This window comes from Mastigoproctus giganteus, chromosome 9, assembly GCF_048544385.1.
Source record: "Mastigoproctus giganteus isolate SK-2022 chromosome 9, ASM4854438v1, whole genome shotgun sequence".
Classification (NCBI taxonomy): Eukaryota; Metazoa; Arthropoda; class Arachnida; order Uropygi; family Thelyphonidae; genus Mastigoproctus; species Mastigoproctus giganteus.
In genome coordinates this window covers 204,394,880-204,412,417 of record NC_143583.1, presented here as the reverse complement: position 1 = coordinate 204,412,417, position 17,538 = coordinate 204,394,880, and the positions used below count along the sequence as shown (strand labels likewise).

General features: G+C 39.4%; 1 protein-coding gene across 2 annotated transcripts in view; it reads right to left on the bottom strand.

Annotated features, from left to right (window-relative positions):
* The window catches only part of LOC150081051 (microtubule-associated protein RP/EB family member 1-like), a 151,101-nt gene extending 139,500 nt beyond the window's left edge, over nucleotides 1–11,601 (bottom strand). The window contains exon 1 of one of the 2 annotated variants that reach the window (XM_090382067.1): nucleotides 11,525–11,601. The gene's annotated coding sequence lies outside the window, so the exon portion shown is untranslated. Of the gene's footprint in view, nucleotides 1–10,907; nucleotides 11,012–11,524 lie in introns of those variants that run through there. The other variant, XM_090382068.1, reaches the window with a different exon arrangement.
* Between the last annotated feature and the right edge of the window lie 5,937 nt (nucleotides 11,602–17,538).

Below are 17,538 nucleotides of genomic sequence, written 5' to 3'. Positions count from 1 at the left end.
TCTTAGCATCAAGGTTGTTCAAAATCCCTCTGCATCCTTTTGATGGAAAACTACAGGGGACATTAAATGAAGTATACTAAGAATAGTAGGAGATAGTTTGCCAAGATCATCAATACACGAGTTGGAAGAAAAGTAGGATGCTAGTAGGTCAGCTTTATCTTTGGCTGAAGTGGCAACAAAACCATCTGGTCTTGCCAGAAGTGGGAATACAGATGAGCACAAGACCAGAATGTTTGACTACCATTTGGACAAGAAGCAAGTTTTCTACTCTTAGACTATTTGAAATCTAGTGTGGACTGTTGGAGGTTGGGAAGACAAAAGAAGATATTTGTTGACATTAGACTTGAACTTATGTAGACTGTAATTTTGAGTAAATACATATGAAGGAAGGTTGTTCCAGAAAATGGCAATTTAATGAATAAACGAGGAAGGTGAAAAGTTGGTTCTGTGAGTTTGAAGTTCGACAGTAAATGGAAGTTGGCTGGTGGCAGCACGCGTTCGGACTGTTTTGAAAAAGAACAGGAATTACAGAAGCCAATTCAGAAGAACGGTGCCCATGGAAGTATCTGTAGTAAAGGCACGCAGCAGAAACAGAACATCTATGAGACAGAATGGAGAGACTGTTAAATATGAGCCGTTAATTAACCTAGCTGCCCTCTTCTGAATGTAATCCAAAAGCCTGACAGAGGTTTTGGGGGGCACCGGCCCAGATGTGGGAACAATATTCCATGGTAGGCAGATTTGCAATTTGTAGAGTCAACAGCTATTTGGAAGAAAAGTAACACCGAGAGCAAAAAAGAAACCAAGTTTTTTGGATGCAGAGGAAGCAATATTTGTAATGTGCTTTGTACCAAGAGAGATTAGAAGTCAGGGTAATCCCCAAAAGAAATATCATTTTGCCTAGAAATCTGAGTGTTACCAAAGATAAGCATAGGAGCAGAAGAATCCTTTTTTTGTGAGATAAGACAAGACTGAGTTTTAGAAGTATTGAATTCAACTAGGTTGTCTTTGCCCCACTGGAGAATAACTTGGAGATCGGCATTTAAGGAATTGGTTGCGGATATTCGAGAAGTTGAAACTGATTGAGCAGAGCAAGGTTTCTCAAACTGGAAAGTGGAATGCAATGTGCTATCATCAGCAAAACTATGGATAGTATTTCCAGTCAATGGAAGAAGGTCATTAATATAAAAGAGGAAAAGAGTGGGGGAAAGAACTGAACCTTCGAGGACACCAGTATTAATGGAGAAATTAAAAGACAGAGAGCCATCTACCATCACCCTAAGTAAGCGATCAGAGAGAAAACTGGATATCCAATTACAAAAAACTGTTGGCAAGCCATAAGATGGAAGCTTGATTTGATTTGGTTTTTTATGGCGCATTGGCAGCTAAGGCCATAATGCGCCAAGTCAAAGATGGAAGCTATTTTAGATCTTTATGCCAAAGGGATGTCAAGAGCAACTGCTTGTTCTGGACGAGTTCCTGGGGTTTGACCTGGGTGGAGCCAGACCCTTAGCCTTCGATGATGATCTTGTTCTAGTGGTGCAAGGTGACACAAGAGCGGCACTGGAAGAAAAAGCAAATACAGCTCTGGAAAAGCTCCAAAACTGGGCAGCACTCCACAACCTCTCAATTTCTGGTGAGAAAACAAAATCGATTCTCCTCAAAGGAAAGCTACAAATACACAGGCCTCCAACAATGAAGTTAAATAACATCCCTATACGTCTCTACACAGAAGTCAAATACCTGGGAATCTACATTGACACCGGTCTTACCTTTCACTCTCATCTGAAGTAATTATCCACAAAAATCCGAAAGTATACGGCTATGATAAGAAGAGTCAGCAGAGCGGACTGGGGTTTGAAGCATAAAGCTTTGTCTCTCATCTATAAAGCGGCGTTTCTCCCAATTGTGTGTTATGGAGCCTCAGTTTGGTGTACAAAGGCCATCCTGGAAAAGAACAAGCGTAAACTTGACTCAATACAAAGATTCATGATGTTATCTATCTGCAGGGCATGTCGCACTGTCAGCACCCCTGCCCTACAGGTTATTACTGGATGCTTGCCACTCTATCTTGAGGTGATTAAAAGGGGACTTTACCATCGATTAAAGAAGGGAATTCCGACACAGTTGTTAAATCTTCAACTGCAGCTTACCAATGACCTGAAACAAGAAAGAAAACGTATCTTCACACACCTTCAAGGAATTTGGCAGCATTCATGGGAAACCACGCCCAAAGGAGAAATTACCAGAAGATTCCTCCCATCCATTGACATGACTTTCCCGAAGTCTCCTTCTTGGTTTTCACCTGGTCTGCAAGTTACATTCCTGATCACTGGACATGGGCCCTTTCAACAAAAATTGACAGCAATGGGAATTGAAAGCAATCCATTCTGCCACTGTGGCGAAGAGGAGTCATGGGGGCATGTCATGTATAAGTGCCCTGCTTGCGATGATTGTAGGCTCAAATTTTTTACTGAAATCCAGGAGAACCCTCGTAACCATGAAACATACCTGCTTCAGAATGAAACAACATACAAAGCCTTAACGAGTTACACACAAGCTGTCTTTACCATCAGACGGGCAAAGTTTGCTGAACTTAGAGCTGCTCAGAACAACGACCCTCAAGTACAAACACAAACTGGGGTCGGATAGCATTTTCCCAACTGATAAAAGAGTAAGACTGAAGATTAAAATACTATGCTGGCATCATCATGGTTGGCACTCCTTGAAAAGCTGACCCCCAGAGAGTGCTTGGCCTTTGGCACTCGCACAGTGGCGCCTGCCCCTGTGACTTTTGATCCCTCTACCCATCCCCTATTTCTCCTTACTCGGGTGGACTGCCTTCTCTATCTGTCCACTTTAGCTTGTTCCTCACATTCAGATCCCTATTCCTCTTGTTCCCCAGGCCTTCTCTTCCTCTCTCTTTTTTTTTTTTTTTAACTTGGTCTTCGTCCAGGACGCTCAGGCGACCCTGGCGGAGACCAGCCAGAGAATAAAGGGCAGCCTGGCTACCTCCTAGCGGTGTGTGCGGGCAACGTGAGGTCCCACCAGGGGCCCCGCGGCCAAATGCAGGACACCCAACAGAACCTAACGCAATATGTCATATACAACAGACAACACTTTTCTGGCATTTACAGTAGTTCTGTATTTCTTCACAGCGTACATATGGCGCAGATGTGAGAAATCACAGGTGGCACCTGACCCTAACACTATGCACACTATGCTTGTGTTGCTCTTGTGCAATTGTGGGATAAATCCCATGTGCCACCATAAAAAATAAAGCCCATTGTTTATTGTAGCACAATTATACTGACCATCAAAAAAAAAGCTGTAATGAAGATTTAAACTCCTCTATACTAAAGTATATTAATAAAAAAAAAAAAAAAAACTTAAATTAAACACAAATAAGTTAATCTTTAGAATGAGGTACAATCCCATGGATGTTTGTGCCTACAAATGGACAGGTCTAGCTCTGCCCAGAAGTTCAATGATTGGAAGATCTAGTGCTGTGAGTAATTTTCCAGTTTTTTTAAATTGAATGTGTGAAAGGCTGTGTATTGAAGAAACAGATCTTTTATTTATTTTTTTTTTATAGATTCCATTTTTGTTTAGTCAAAAAAGGTTAGGTTATGCCACTAATTCGGGATAGATTCAAGAAAAAACTGTGGCCACAGACAATAACATACACTAAAAATTACAGACACCGTTCTTCACTTAACCATCTGAAATTAATGGCATAAACAAACCTAACCTTTTTTGACTAACTGAATATGAGAGCCACAAGGGAGGGAAAGTATAGAAATTGTTAGTCTGCCAAAAACATATCAGATTTATTTATATGATATTCCTGCTGGCTGTAATTTGAGAAACATTCTCTGTAATGCAAAACTGCAATTATTAGTAGTCTACGTAAGCAACCAGTGGGCAGATCTAGACCTGCCCATCACTTGTAGTTGCAAAGATTCTTGGGATTGTGCCTCATATTCTAAAGTTTAACCCACAAATACTCATGTGGTATCTATTAAACTCCATTTTTGTTGTTATTATAAAAATAAAGTTTAGGTTTTCTTTTTGCTGAATTAGGAAGTGCTTTTATATTAATTTTGATTTTTATATTATTTTTATTCTATTTTGCACTACTTTGCACATTGCACCACGTGGCCATTACTAATAATACTTTAAATTTATGTTTTTCCAGACATTCTTCAGCCTACTTCCATTATTTTATCTTTGATGGCATTTACCCTATAATCTTAAGGGAGGCAGCAAGTGAATGCATTGAACCATTGAGGCTACTTATGAGAGCATCACTGGACTCGGGGGTAATTCCATTGGATTGGAAAAGTGCCATCATATCTCTAACACATAAGGGTGGTTCTAAGAGTGAAGTGGGAAATTACCGGCTGGTTAGTCTAAATTCAGTAGTAGGAAAATCTTGAAGGCTATGATCAAGGGTGGAATTCAGGATCACTTAGACAGAAATGGAATTCTGAATGATACTCAGCATGGTTGGTTTTGTAATGGGAAAATCATGTTTAACTAATCTGGTTAGCTATTTTGACAGAGTCACTCAAGAGCTGGACTTAAGGAATAATTTTGACATTGTTTATTTGGATTTCAGTAAAGCATTTGACTCGGTCCCACATGAACTGTTACTTTATAAGCTGGAACAGGTTGGAATACACCTCCTGCCCTGAAGCCATCCAGCTATCCTTAGATGGATAGTTGGATGGCTTCAGGGCAGGAGACAGATGGTTGTGATAAATGGTTATTCCTCAGATTGGGTTGACGCAAATGACATCGATGAACGGATAGATGGTGTGATGTCTAAATTTGCAGTTGACGTAAACATTGGCAGAGTCATTAATGATTGCTGCCTAGCAGAGCTTCTTCAGAATGACCTAGACAGACTTCAGGGATAGTCAGAAAAATGGCAGCAATGCTTTAATCCAGCAAAGTGTAAGGTATTGCACCTGGGGAACAGTAACTCTAAAATAACTTATACTCTTGGCATAGTTGAACAAAAGTCAGTACTGGAGGAAAGGGACTTTGGTATTATGATAAAATCAGATATGAAGTTCTCCAAGCTTGTAGACTGGTTGCAAGGAGGGTCAATGGTGTCCTATCGATGATTTATTGAATAATTGCTAGTAGAAATAAGGACATCATAATCCCATTATATAAGGCTATTGTTAGACCACACTTGGAATACTGTGTTCAAGTATGGAGACCACACCTAAAGAAAGACACTTCTTTTTGAAAGGGTCCAAAGATGGATAACTTGCCTGATGAGATCAGCAAAAGGGCATCCATATCAGAAAAGACTTCGAATATGCAGGTTATTATTATTTTATTATTATTAGCTATATGGTGCAAGGAAGCCTGAGGCTTATGCTCCACCAGCCAAAAAAAATTCCCGAGTTACCCTAAGAGAGAGAGAGAGAGAGAGAGAGAGAGAGAGAGAGAGAGAGAGAGAGAGAGAGAGAAGTAGAAGGGAATCACCAAGAAAGAGAAGAATGATGATATCCAGCTGAGAACCATGGGTGTACCAAGCCCATACTCACCAGATGAGAGCCCCAGGGTTTGTTACAGAGCTTGGAAACTAGGCACTTTAGAGGAGACTTTATTGAGGTGTTTAAGGCTCTGAGAGGCATAAGCAAAATGAATAAGGATGAAATTTTCAGGGTTATAAATGATTCTAGAACAAGGGACCATAATTTCAAGTTATGGGGGGGGGGGGGGGGAGTTGTTTAGACTGGATTGCATGAAGCTTTATTTTAGCCAGCGAGTTATAAATTACTGGAATAAGTTACATGGGCGGCAGAGGCAGAGGCTGACAGTTTGGGGAAATTCAAAGGTCAGCTGAATTACCTAAAGGAGGAGAGAAATGCATAAGTTATCCATTTCCTTTTCTCTTATTAATTATTTTTTTATTTTCTTCTTATTAATTGTTTTTAATAAGAATTATTTTATTTGTTTTTTTATTTCACTCTTATTATTTTATTTATTTTTTATTTTTGGCTGGTGCAGCATAAGCCATGGGCCTCCTTGCACCATGTGGCCATTATTAGCATTTTAGCATTAGTAGAGGCATTTGATGCAAGAAATCAAGCTTATGCAGCATCAGCCAAAAAAAAAAAAAAAAAACCCACTTCCACTTCACCCCTCTGTTCCTTCAAAATACCTGTCCAGCTGAGCCTTAAACTTATTTAGGCTATCAACTTCCACGACAAGAGATGGAAGTCTGTTCCACCAACCAACCACTCGCTGGCTAAAGGCAAATTTCCGCACGTCTATCCTACATCTGTCTTTCCTCAATTTGAATTTATGCCCTCTCAGGTGATTATTCTGAGCGAGAGGAAGAATCCCATCAGCATTGAGCATGCTCAAACCATTCAATGCTTTATACACCTCTATCAGATCACCTCGCTGGTGCCTAGTCTCCAGACACTGTAATTTGCAAAACTTAGGCCTTTCTTCGTAAGAGCACCCCTTTGTTCCATTCACTAATCTTGTTGCCCTTCTCTGTACTCGTTCCAGCAGCTCTACATCCTTCTTGAAATGAGGCCTCCAGACCTGTATACAGTACAGTATACTTATTAATACTAATACTTTAAATTTATGTTTTTTTCAGTCATTCTTCAGCTTATCCCACTTCCATTATTTTTCATCTCCCAAATGCAGTTTCCAGAAAAACTGACATGATGGATCTAAGCCATATGTGCAGAGGCACTACCCACATACCCACTCTTACAGATGGGTATATGAGTGGGGGGAGGGGGGGAATACTCATATGATTTGACTAACTCCAAAAAAAAAAAAAGGATTGCCACACAAAGAATTAATGTCTCATAATTCATAGTGAACCTAAATGTGAACAGAAAACAGTTCACTGAGAGGAAACTAGTAGTAGTAATAGTGGCATGTGATGCAAGAAAGTAAGTATATGAGCTTATGCAGCATCAGCAAAAAAAAAAAAAAAATACACCATTCCCTCCAAATGCCTGTCTGTCCAGTTCTTCCTTAAATTAATTTAACCTATTAACTTCCACAACAACAGATGGAAGTTTGTTCCAGCAATTAACCACCTGCTGGCTAAAGGCAAATTTCCACACATCTATTCTACATCTGTCTTTTCTTAATTTGAATTTATGCCCCCTTCGGTTCGTAATCAAGTGGAAGGATCTCATAAGAATTCAGTGTGCTCAACCCATTCAATGCCTTAAACACCTCAATCAGATCACCGCACAGGTATATGTCACCAGCCACTACAATTTTCAGAACTTAGGCCTCTCTTGGTAAGAGGATCCCTTCATTCCCTTCAGCAATCTTGTTGCCCTTCACTGTACACGCTCAAGCAAATCTACATCCTTCCTAAAATGAGGCCTACAGACATGTACGCAGTATTCAAGGCATGACCTGACCATTACCTTATACAGAGGGACAATCACCTTTTCCCTGCTAGCAAAATTCCTATATATCATTGACAAAACCCTATGACCTGCCCTGGCAGCCTGTCTGCATTGCTCAGAAAACTTCATATCTGACTGCACAATTACTCCCAAGTCTTTTTCGTTTTCTACCACCTTAAGCGTAGTACCACACAGTTTGTACCTTTCTCTGGGATTACTTCTACCCATATGCAGTACTTTTAAGGCATAACCATTTAGGCCTAAACCTTGAACAATATTTCTTAATAAGTATGAAACTTTTAGTAGCATTCACGATTAATTCCTTGAATGCTTCCCACTTAGAATTTACTGTTGGTAACATGGTCAGTTGATCCCACTGTACAGAAGTTAAAAACTGTCTGAGACCACTGTACTCACCTTTACGGAAGCAAAAACCCTTTCCTTTACCCCTGATGGTAATTATATCTTTAAGTAAATCCCATATCAGTACACTGCGATCACTGCCACCTAGTGGTTCCTTTATCTGCAAATTCTTAATACACGAATGATCGCTGCTGATAACCAGATCAAGAGTATTACCCTCTCTAGTTGCCTCTCGAACATGCTGTTATAGAAAACAATCATCCAATAAATCCACAAAAGTCTTACTAGTGTGTGAGTGACCAACCCACAAGTTCCAGTCAATATCTGGGAAGTTAAAATCCCCCATTATAAGACATTCTGATTTACTATCCCACTATTTCTCTGTACAATTGTTCATTGTACTCATTCAAGTCATTAGGTCTATAACACACTCCTACTCTTATTTTTGCTTTCACAGTGCTTACGTCACACCAAACTGACTCAACAGTGCACTGTTCATCTATATCAACTGGATGCACTTTTGATTTTATGTTTTTCCTAATTAACAGCATAACACCTCCTCCCTTCCTATCCTGTCTATCCTTTCTGTACAAATTGTAATCCCCAAATTCCAGTTCTGCATTCCTAATATCAGTGCGACACCAATATCCAACAATATCCACCTTTGATGTCTTGACCAACACTTCAAATTCATCAAATTTATTTACTATACTTCTAGCATTGGTATACATGCAAGTATACATGTACCTATCCTTATTATTAGTTACCCTAACACATCCCATATACCCACCTGTTTCACGATGACTACCATCAGTCCCTGAAACCCCAAGCACCCCTCACGCCAGGTCACTACTTATTCTAATAGAAGTTGTGCTAGAATCACCTTCACCTCTGCCTGCAGCTACTTTTAACCTTTTAGTCTGTGAATCCCCCTCCCCAAGCTAGCAGTTTTTTGACCCACCTAACACTGCCTCAATAGCATCAGCAAATATTCTTGCACCCTTTCTATTTAAGTGTATCCCATCCCTGTAGAAGCAGTCTCTCCTGTTAACAAGTACAGACCAGGCTGAAAAAAATTCTACCCCTTGAGCCTTGGAAAATCTTTCCAAGGCCGAATTGATCGACAAGGCTCTCATCATATACTCCCTCCATTCGTGTCTGGGCAGAATTGCAGACACTTTCAAATTTAACCCTGACTCACGACTATTTTGCAACACTGACCTGTACTTGTTAAGTAAATCTGCAGATCTCCTACTCGTAATGTCATTGGTGCCAACGTGTACAACAATATCACCTTTTGTGCCCTTAAAAGATGATATATGCTTTACAACATCATCAATTTTTGCCCCTGGCAGACATACCCTGGTCCTGTTCCATTATCCTTTTTACACAATATATTTCCCATCTTCCTGACAATAGAGTCACCAACAATAACTAGTTCCTTTGGGAGCAGCGCATTCTGCCTTGGAGATTGCCACTGTGTTGCCTGATGCCCAGGAGTGAGCTCTGGCTTTGAGTTGGGCAGCTGAGAGCTTGACGGGGCCCTCATTAATTTCTTCGAGGGCATCTACCCTACACCTCAAGCTCTCATAGAACCCCAGTAGAACGCTGAGTTGATGCCTAATTTCTAGACACTCTCTGCAACTGGCACACACAAAGACATCCTCCTTGGCTAGATCATGTTCTGTTCCAGAGAGTTCGGCAAACATTTCACAAGTTACATTTTTTTAGGCTGTGATGCGTTGGAGAATTGCCCCCCTCAGTTCTCTCCCGAATCACAGCACTCCTGCCACTTTGTGCCTGTTGCTTTGCTGCTCTAGTCTGGGGCATGATATTTTTTAATTAATAAGATCAATAAATTTAATTAATTAATTGTCAATACTATGCTATCTAATAGAATCCTAAATGCAGTGATGCGTATTATGCTATATAATTATGTTACAACTGCCTAGTTACCACAATTAAAAATTTGAATTCCCTGCTACTCTTTACAAAAACAATGGCTGCAAGATTCGAACGAAATAACGGTTTTACGTATATTAAGTAGTAATCTACAAAAACTAAATTAAAAATAACCAGCGTAACAATAAGACTACGTATAAAGTAAAATATAAAATAACAATTAGGTAAATAAAAAGGCAAATACTTATCGCTTTTTCGGAGCCTGTAATTCACAGCTGTAATTTTTAAAGAGAGTCAGCGCCCACTTTAGTGTCTGTACTTTATCTAAAACTACAAATTCCAAGTGCCATGCATTATAAGAACCAATCCAAACAGCCAATCTGCACTCCTGCAGTGGCAGAATGGAAGTTTCACTACTGATCTGATCACACTTCCAAAGTTAAAGAAAGAAAACCATGTCTGTGATACACCACTATGACTTACAGAATATTAATAAAGAAACCAAGATGGTTCGGTGGGGGGGGAGATACTTTCCTACAGCTCAGGGACTGAAAGGGAGTGACTAAAAGGAACAAGAAAGGTGATGGGGAGAAGACCGATTGGTTTTTATGGTGCAAAAACATCATGGGGGAAAGAGAAGCTCCTCATGACTGCTGAAGTCAAACTATAATGCTATTAATTAAAGTGATAAAAATGCAACAAGTTCTCAAGGAAGTACTGTTCCGATTTAATTTATATTCAATTACTACAAAATGTAATTCATAACTCATTTACACAACAAATTTAACTATAGTACATATCACAGTACTGCAACCTGCAGAAAATTCAACACCTCATAACAGATGAGTCTTGCGGAAACTGCATTAATAGGTAGTGCTTAACAATAATAAATCCTACCGGCAACAACGAATTCCACCCTAATGAAGACGTAACCGGCTGTAACGGAAACTATATCGTATAAATCAAGAAGATCTTTATAATCCGAAAATGCAAACAGTAATACGAATGCAGTAAAAATGACGTAAAGTGCACGAGATGCAGATTTTCAGAAAAAAAAAAAAAAAGAGGTGGGGGGGGGAGGGGAAATAAACTTCGATGGTTCAGCCGGCATAAAGACAAGATACTTAAATTGCAAATCACTTCTGATATTATTTAAACATGAAATTGGTATGAAGCACCACATTATTAAAAACAAAAAAAACAGGTCGCTTTATAATTGGAACAATTTACCTGAAAGCTAGAGCAGCTGTCCAAAATACTCTCCTACGTATATCGCGTAGTTAAGCCTACTATAAACGCCTGACAGCCCGGCAAACTGGAATTAAAGGGGAGCAATCTGTCAAGTTTATAAAGATTAACAAGTGCACCTCGTCAGATCCTTTAATTTAAAAACTTCGGGGAATAAAGAACATAAAAAAGTGAACTCTACAATCGGCATAACAAACTACTTAATAACAAATATAAATTAAAATTATTTCAATATAGAAATCGGAAGTATGCGGTCCTACAAAATAACAGAATTGCGTAGCCAAAACTGCTACCCTTAATAATACATTCCTAAATAAGGCAAAACATTATAAAAACGAATTCCACGAAATTGAAGGGTCAGATATTCCAAAATCTGAGTAATAGATATACATATAATTTAAAATATGATATTGTGCCATAATAGTATAGACATGATCTACAATCAAATTTCAGTTTTACGAAATAAAAATAACCAAACTTATAATATATACGATTTTATCCCTCCCATTTGATTTAATATCATTAACCCATAAAATGCAATGACGCATTTAATCTAACTATATATTATTTTATAATAAAATCCCCCAAAATTCCATTACCTTAGCACGCATGTAGATTCTGAAGATACTGTAGCGCGATAGTGCTAAATAACGGCAGGCGCTATTCTGCATGCTTGTCGCAACTAGAATTGAGTTGTTTGAGAGGCGGTAAAAAAAAAAAAAAAATTAACTAGGAGTAATCAGTTAAGAATAAATACATTTTTAGAGCTTGCAATTCATTTATATGTAAAAATATATTTAAGTCTGAAAAGGCTAGAATTTAAAAGTATGTTAAATATTCTGAAGCCCTTTGATTGTAAAACTGCAAAATTGAAACTCTGAAATCGAAACTATAGTTCCAGTACGCAAGTGGTTTTAACTAATTACTAGTTAATTAGTGCCAGTTTCAGGCGAGTGTGATCCAGGAAATTGCCAAAGTAAAATTTTGCAAGAACACCAAATATCAGATTCAATAAAAACCACTGAATTGAAATTTGAAGAAATAATAAAATTTAAAAAAAAGTAAAAGAACTGTTGTCGCTTTGACAAGGAATTAATTTATAAATGGCCTGTTTTACCGTTCTTACCTTTCCGGTTAATAATATGCAAATGACAGAAAACTATCATATTATGGTTAACCGAGAACAACGATATCTGGCCATTCATTATGTAAATAAGTATTCGTTCTCTACTCGGGGTACTCGTGTTCGATGTTCAGCAGTGCTGAAACTAAAGAGTCTAGCTTCCCACCCAATAGATACACGAAAGGGCTCCACATGATCTGAACAACTATGTCTAGCCAACTGTCTGGGTTCCCAACAATTCTAGGGTACCGCAAGCTTTGGCAGTATGATAGTTTCCCACCCTGGTCTTGGGTTTTTTACTGTTTTTAATACTTATTAATAATAAGGATCAAGACATTTCAAGTTTGTTAACTGGGTTTTCTGATGCTGCAAAGGTAAGCTGGGAGGTGTGTGATGTTTCAATCAGATCTAGAAATCCTACACAGATGCAATGAGAGAAACTGCACAGATCAACTAATGACGGTTATCAAGGTCATCATTAATAAAAGTGGATAGCTTAAATTCATACAAACAAGGCTTGGACAAAGGAGGTGCATATATATACGTATATATACGTATATATATATATATATATATATATTTTTTTTTTTTTTTTAATAGTTTGCTGTATAAGCCTGTTTCATTGAATCATTTTTGACACCACTATCATGCAGGCCAATTATAGACCAATAAGCTTGTTATCCCACATCTACAAGTTGTTCACAAGGATCATTACTAACAGATTAGAAAGAATACTTGATGAGAATCAACCGAAAGAGCAAGCTGGCTTTAGGACAGGATTCTCAACTATGGATCACCTTCACGTAATATCACAGCTAATGGAGAAAGCAAATGAATATAAAACACCATTATGCCTGGCATTTGTGGACTATGAAAAGGCATTTGACTACATACAGCATAAGGCAATGTTTCGGGCACTGGAAAGACAAGGCATAGATACCCCATATATTATGATTTTGAAGAAAATATATGATCGTGCTACCTCCTTTATTAGACTAGACAAAGACAGTAGGAAATTTAAAATCTAGAAAGGAGTTCGACAAGGAGACACAATATCTCCGAAGCTGTTTACTGCTGCCCTTGAGGAAGCTTTCAGAAGATTAGACTGGGCGCAGAAAGGAGTCAATGTGAACGGAGAGTACCTGAACCATTTACGATTTGCAGATGGCATTGTGATCATAAGCCACGATCCCAAAGAATTAGAGGAAAATCTTAAGTTATGCAGAGTTAGTAAGGATTTTGGACTAAAGATGAATATGGCTAAAACAAAAGTAATGATGAACAAGTATGCCACAGAAAGGGAAATAATGATTGAAGGAGCAGTAATTGAAAAGGTGGAGTCATATACTTATCTGGAACAAGTTATTAGCTGTAATAATGATAAATGGCTGGAAATCAAGAGAAGAATAAATTTTGGATGGATAGCATTCAGGAAATATAGTCACATACTGAAGAGCAATATCCCAGTTTGTCTGAAAAGTAAAATAATGAATCAATGTATACTCCCCATCATGACTTATGGAAGTGAAACTTGGGCACTCACCAAAAGAATGGAAGAGAAGCTAAGAACTACACAGCGAAGAATGGAACGAATTATATTGGGAATTAGACTGTTAGATAAGAAGAGAAACACCTGGATTAGTCATCAAACTCAGTAAAGGACATTCTTATCAAAACTAAAAGAACTAAAATCGTCTTGGGCAGGACACATAGCTCGAAGACATGATGACAGATGGACTAAGAAAATAACAGATTGGTACCCAAGACGAGCTAGAAGAAAACCTGGAAGACAAAGGCGGAGAGGGATAGATGAAATTCATGAGTTTGTGGGTAGGAAATGGATGGCCAGTGCTCAAAACAGAAGGAACTGGAAAGTTGCTGGAGAGGCCTTCATCCTGCAGTGGATTGAAAATGGCTGATGATGATGATGATCATGCAGGCAAATATTAGAAACGGATGGTTGCAGGATACCTACACGGATTTCATGTTGGAAAATTACCTATCGGTCGGGAATAATTTATTAGCAGTAGCATTAGCATTAGCAAAGGCAGATGATGCAAGAAACCAAGCTTATATAACATCAGCAAAAGAAACACACACACACACACACACACACACACACACACACACACACACACACACACACACACACACACACACACACACACACACACACACACACACACACACACACAGAGGATTCTCATTTTACCCATTAACTCGCTCCGAACGGTTGCCTAGTTTTTTGAATCTAATTAAACTATCAACTTATACAAAGACACATGGAAGTTTGTTCCAGCGATCAATCACCCGCTGGCTAAAAGCAAATTTTCGTACATCTATCCTACAACTGTCATTCCTCAATATGAATTTATGCCCTCTCAGGTGATTATTCTGAACAAGGGGAAGAATTCCATCAGCACTGAACATGCACAAACCATTCAAGACCTTATACGTTGGTTGGTTGGTTTTGATTTTATTGGCACATTAGCTACTAAGGCTATAATGCGCCAAGACCATGTCATTTATAAAAAAGTTTAAACTTTCAGTGACCTAATTACTTAGGTCACTATGTCCAAAGGTATAACAAATATATAAAAGAAAAATGTAAATTTTATATACGAGCAAAAATATTTATTAATTTTAAAAAGCTAAAAACAGCAGACACATTGTCATTGTCGGATAAAATCAGACCGAGTGTATACAGCTCAGTCAGATGATTAAAAGCGGTAAAACGGATATTGCTAAAATCTGGACAATCAATTAAAATGTGTCTCATGGATAAAACTGTGCCACAGGACTCACACATAGGAGGGTCATCAGCCCTCAGCAAAAATGAATGAGTCAAATGACTATGTCCTATGCGGGTCCTGGCGAGAACGACTTCCTCCTTACGATTCCTGCGCAGACCAGACTGCCACGGTTCAATTACAGGCTTTATATGATATAATTTATTCGCAGTCTGTCTATTCTACGAATCGTGCCACTGGGAGTGTATTTTCTCGTGTATTATTTGCCTGTAGTCTGCATAGGGGGACTAACAGGCAGCGATTATTACTGGGAACTGCTGATTTGGCTGAGGTGTCAGCCAAATCATTTCCACTAATCCCAACGTGGCTAGGAATCCAGCAGAAGCGGATATCATATTCACGTTCACGGAGGAAGTGAATCTTCTGCTGAATACTAGACAGATATGGATGAAGATTATATCTCACAGTTATTAAGGCCTGTAAAACACTTAGAGAATCAGAGTATAAAATGAACCGTTGGTATTGGCATTTACTAATGTGATCCAAGGCTAACTCAATAGCTTGCAGCTCTGCAGTAAATATGCTACATTCAGAAGGAATCTGCTCCAATGTAGTGCTGTCTGTAAAGACAGCGGCAGATCCCACATATGATTCCGACTTCGAACCGTCTGTGTAAACTGACGCGAAGTCAGAATGTTCAGCTCGGTGTGCTGAATAAAGCTGCAGGTAGACAGATGATGAAGTGTCCGACTTTCCCCAATTTCTAAGGGAGAAGTCACATGTTGGAACATGAGCATGCCAGCGTGGAAGGGGTTGCTTTGGTGTTTGTACAACCTTGTCTACCTTAATATTCAGTTCTTTGAGTAGCTCATGGAGATGAATACCAAAAGGACGATTGGCAGTCTTACGGGTGTTGTACAGATTTTCCCATCCTGGTTCAAAAACGAATGGCCACGTAGGATGGTCTGGAAGGATTTCAGTTTTAAGGCCTACTTTAGAGACAACTGCTTACGTCGAAGTGATAACGGTGGTTCGTTTGCTTCGACGTATAAGCTCTGGACAGGAGATGTTCGAAATGCTCCAATAGCGATACGGAGAGCCTGATGATGGACAGGATCCAGCCATCTAAGTACACTGTCTCTGGCCGAATTGTATACCAGGGACCCGTAATCTAGTCTGGATCGTACAAGTGCACGATAGATGCGTAGTAGGGTGCATCGATCCGCAACCCAAGATGTTGAGGAAAGAGAGCGCAGAATATTCAACCCTCTTGTGCACTTTGTGCGGAGTTGACGGATATGTTCCAGAAAGGTCAGCTTTTTATCGAATACGAGTCCCAAGAATTTTGTGTCCGCTGCTACCGGAATTGCATTTTGTCCGAGCTTTAATTCAGGTTCAGGATGAAGATTACGCTTACGACAAAAGTGTCCGCAAACGGTCTTCTCCGGCGAGAACCTGAAGCCATTAGCAAGAGCCCAGGAGTTGAGGCGATCAATAGCTTTCTGCAGTTGTCTTTCAATAACCCTCATGTTGCATGACTGACAAAATATGCTAAAGTCATCAACATAGAGGGCACTGTTTACAGTTGGAGGAAGTTATTCTGTGATGGAATTTACTTTGATGGGAAAAGCGTGACACTTAATACTGATCCTTGTGGTACTCCCTCCTCTTGGCTGAAGGAACGAGAGAGTGAGGATCCCACACGAACTTGGAAAGATCGATTGGCTAAAAAGTTTTTAATAAAAATGGGGAGTTGCCCCCTAAGGCCAAGGCTATGCAGATCTTTTAAGATGCCAAATCTCCAAGTTGTGTCATACGCTTTCTCCATGTCAAAGAACACTGACACCAAGTGTTCGCGTTTTAGGAAAGCATCCCGGATGGATGTTTCCAGTCTAATAAGATGGTCCAAAGTGGACCATCGGAAGCCGCACTGGATGTTGAAGAGAAGGTCATTTGATTCTAAGTACCATATTAAACGAGAATTAACCATTCTCTCCAGGATTTTGCACAGACAGCTAGTCAGAGCAATAGGACGATAATTGGTGGTGACTTTTGGATCCTTTCGTCGCTTAGGAAAGGCAAGAACGATTGCCTTTCGCCAGGAGTCCGGAAACTGCCCTTCACTAAAGATTCTGTTATACAGAAGGAGCAGACAATCCATAGATTTTAGTGAAAGATGTTTAATCATTTCATAATGGATGCCATCTGGTCCAACAGCACTTGCTTTGGAAAGAGCGAGGGCTCTTTTCAGTTCCTGAATAGTGAAATCCCCGTTGTAGGGATAAATGCTCTTAGATTTAAAGTTAAGTGCCTGTTTTTCGATTTTATATTTCAGGACCAGGAACTCTGGGGAATACGAAGATGTTGCAGAGATGTTAGAGAATGTTTCCCGAAGAGAATTGGCTATTGCAGTTGGATCTGCAATAGCGCATCATTATAATCTAGGATTGAAGAAGGGTGGGATGTACATTTTCCCTTCATTTTCCGGATTTTATCCCAGACTACTTTAGAGTTAGTAGACTGGTTAATAGATGATGTAAAACAGATCCACGATTCCTTTTGACTCTGACGGCGGATATATCGTGCTTTGGCTCGTGCACGTTTAAAGGCTATAAGGTTGGTCGTGGTAGGATATCGGCGGAATATCCCCCACGCTTTGTTTTGAGCCTTTTTTGCTGCTGTGCATTGTGAATTCCACCAAGGTTTGGGAAATGGTGGAAACCGGGCAGATGTTTTTGGA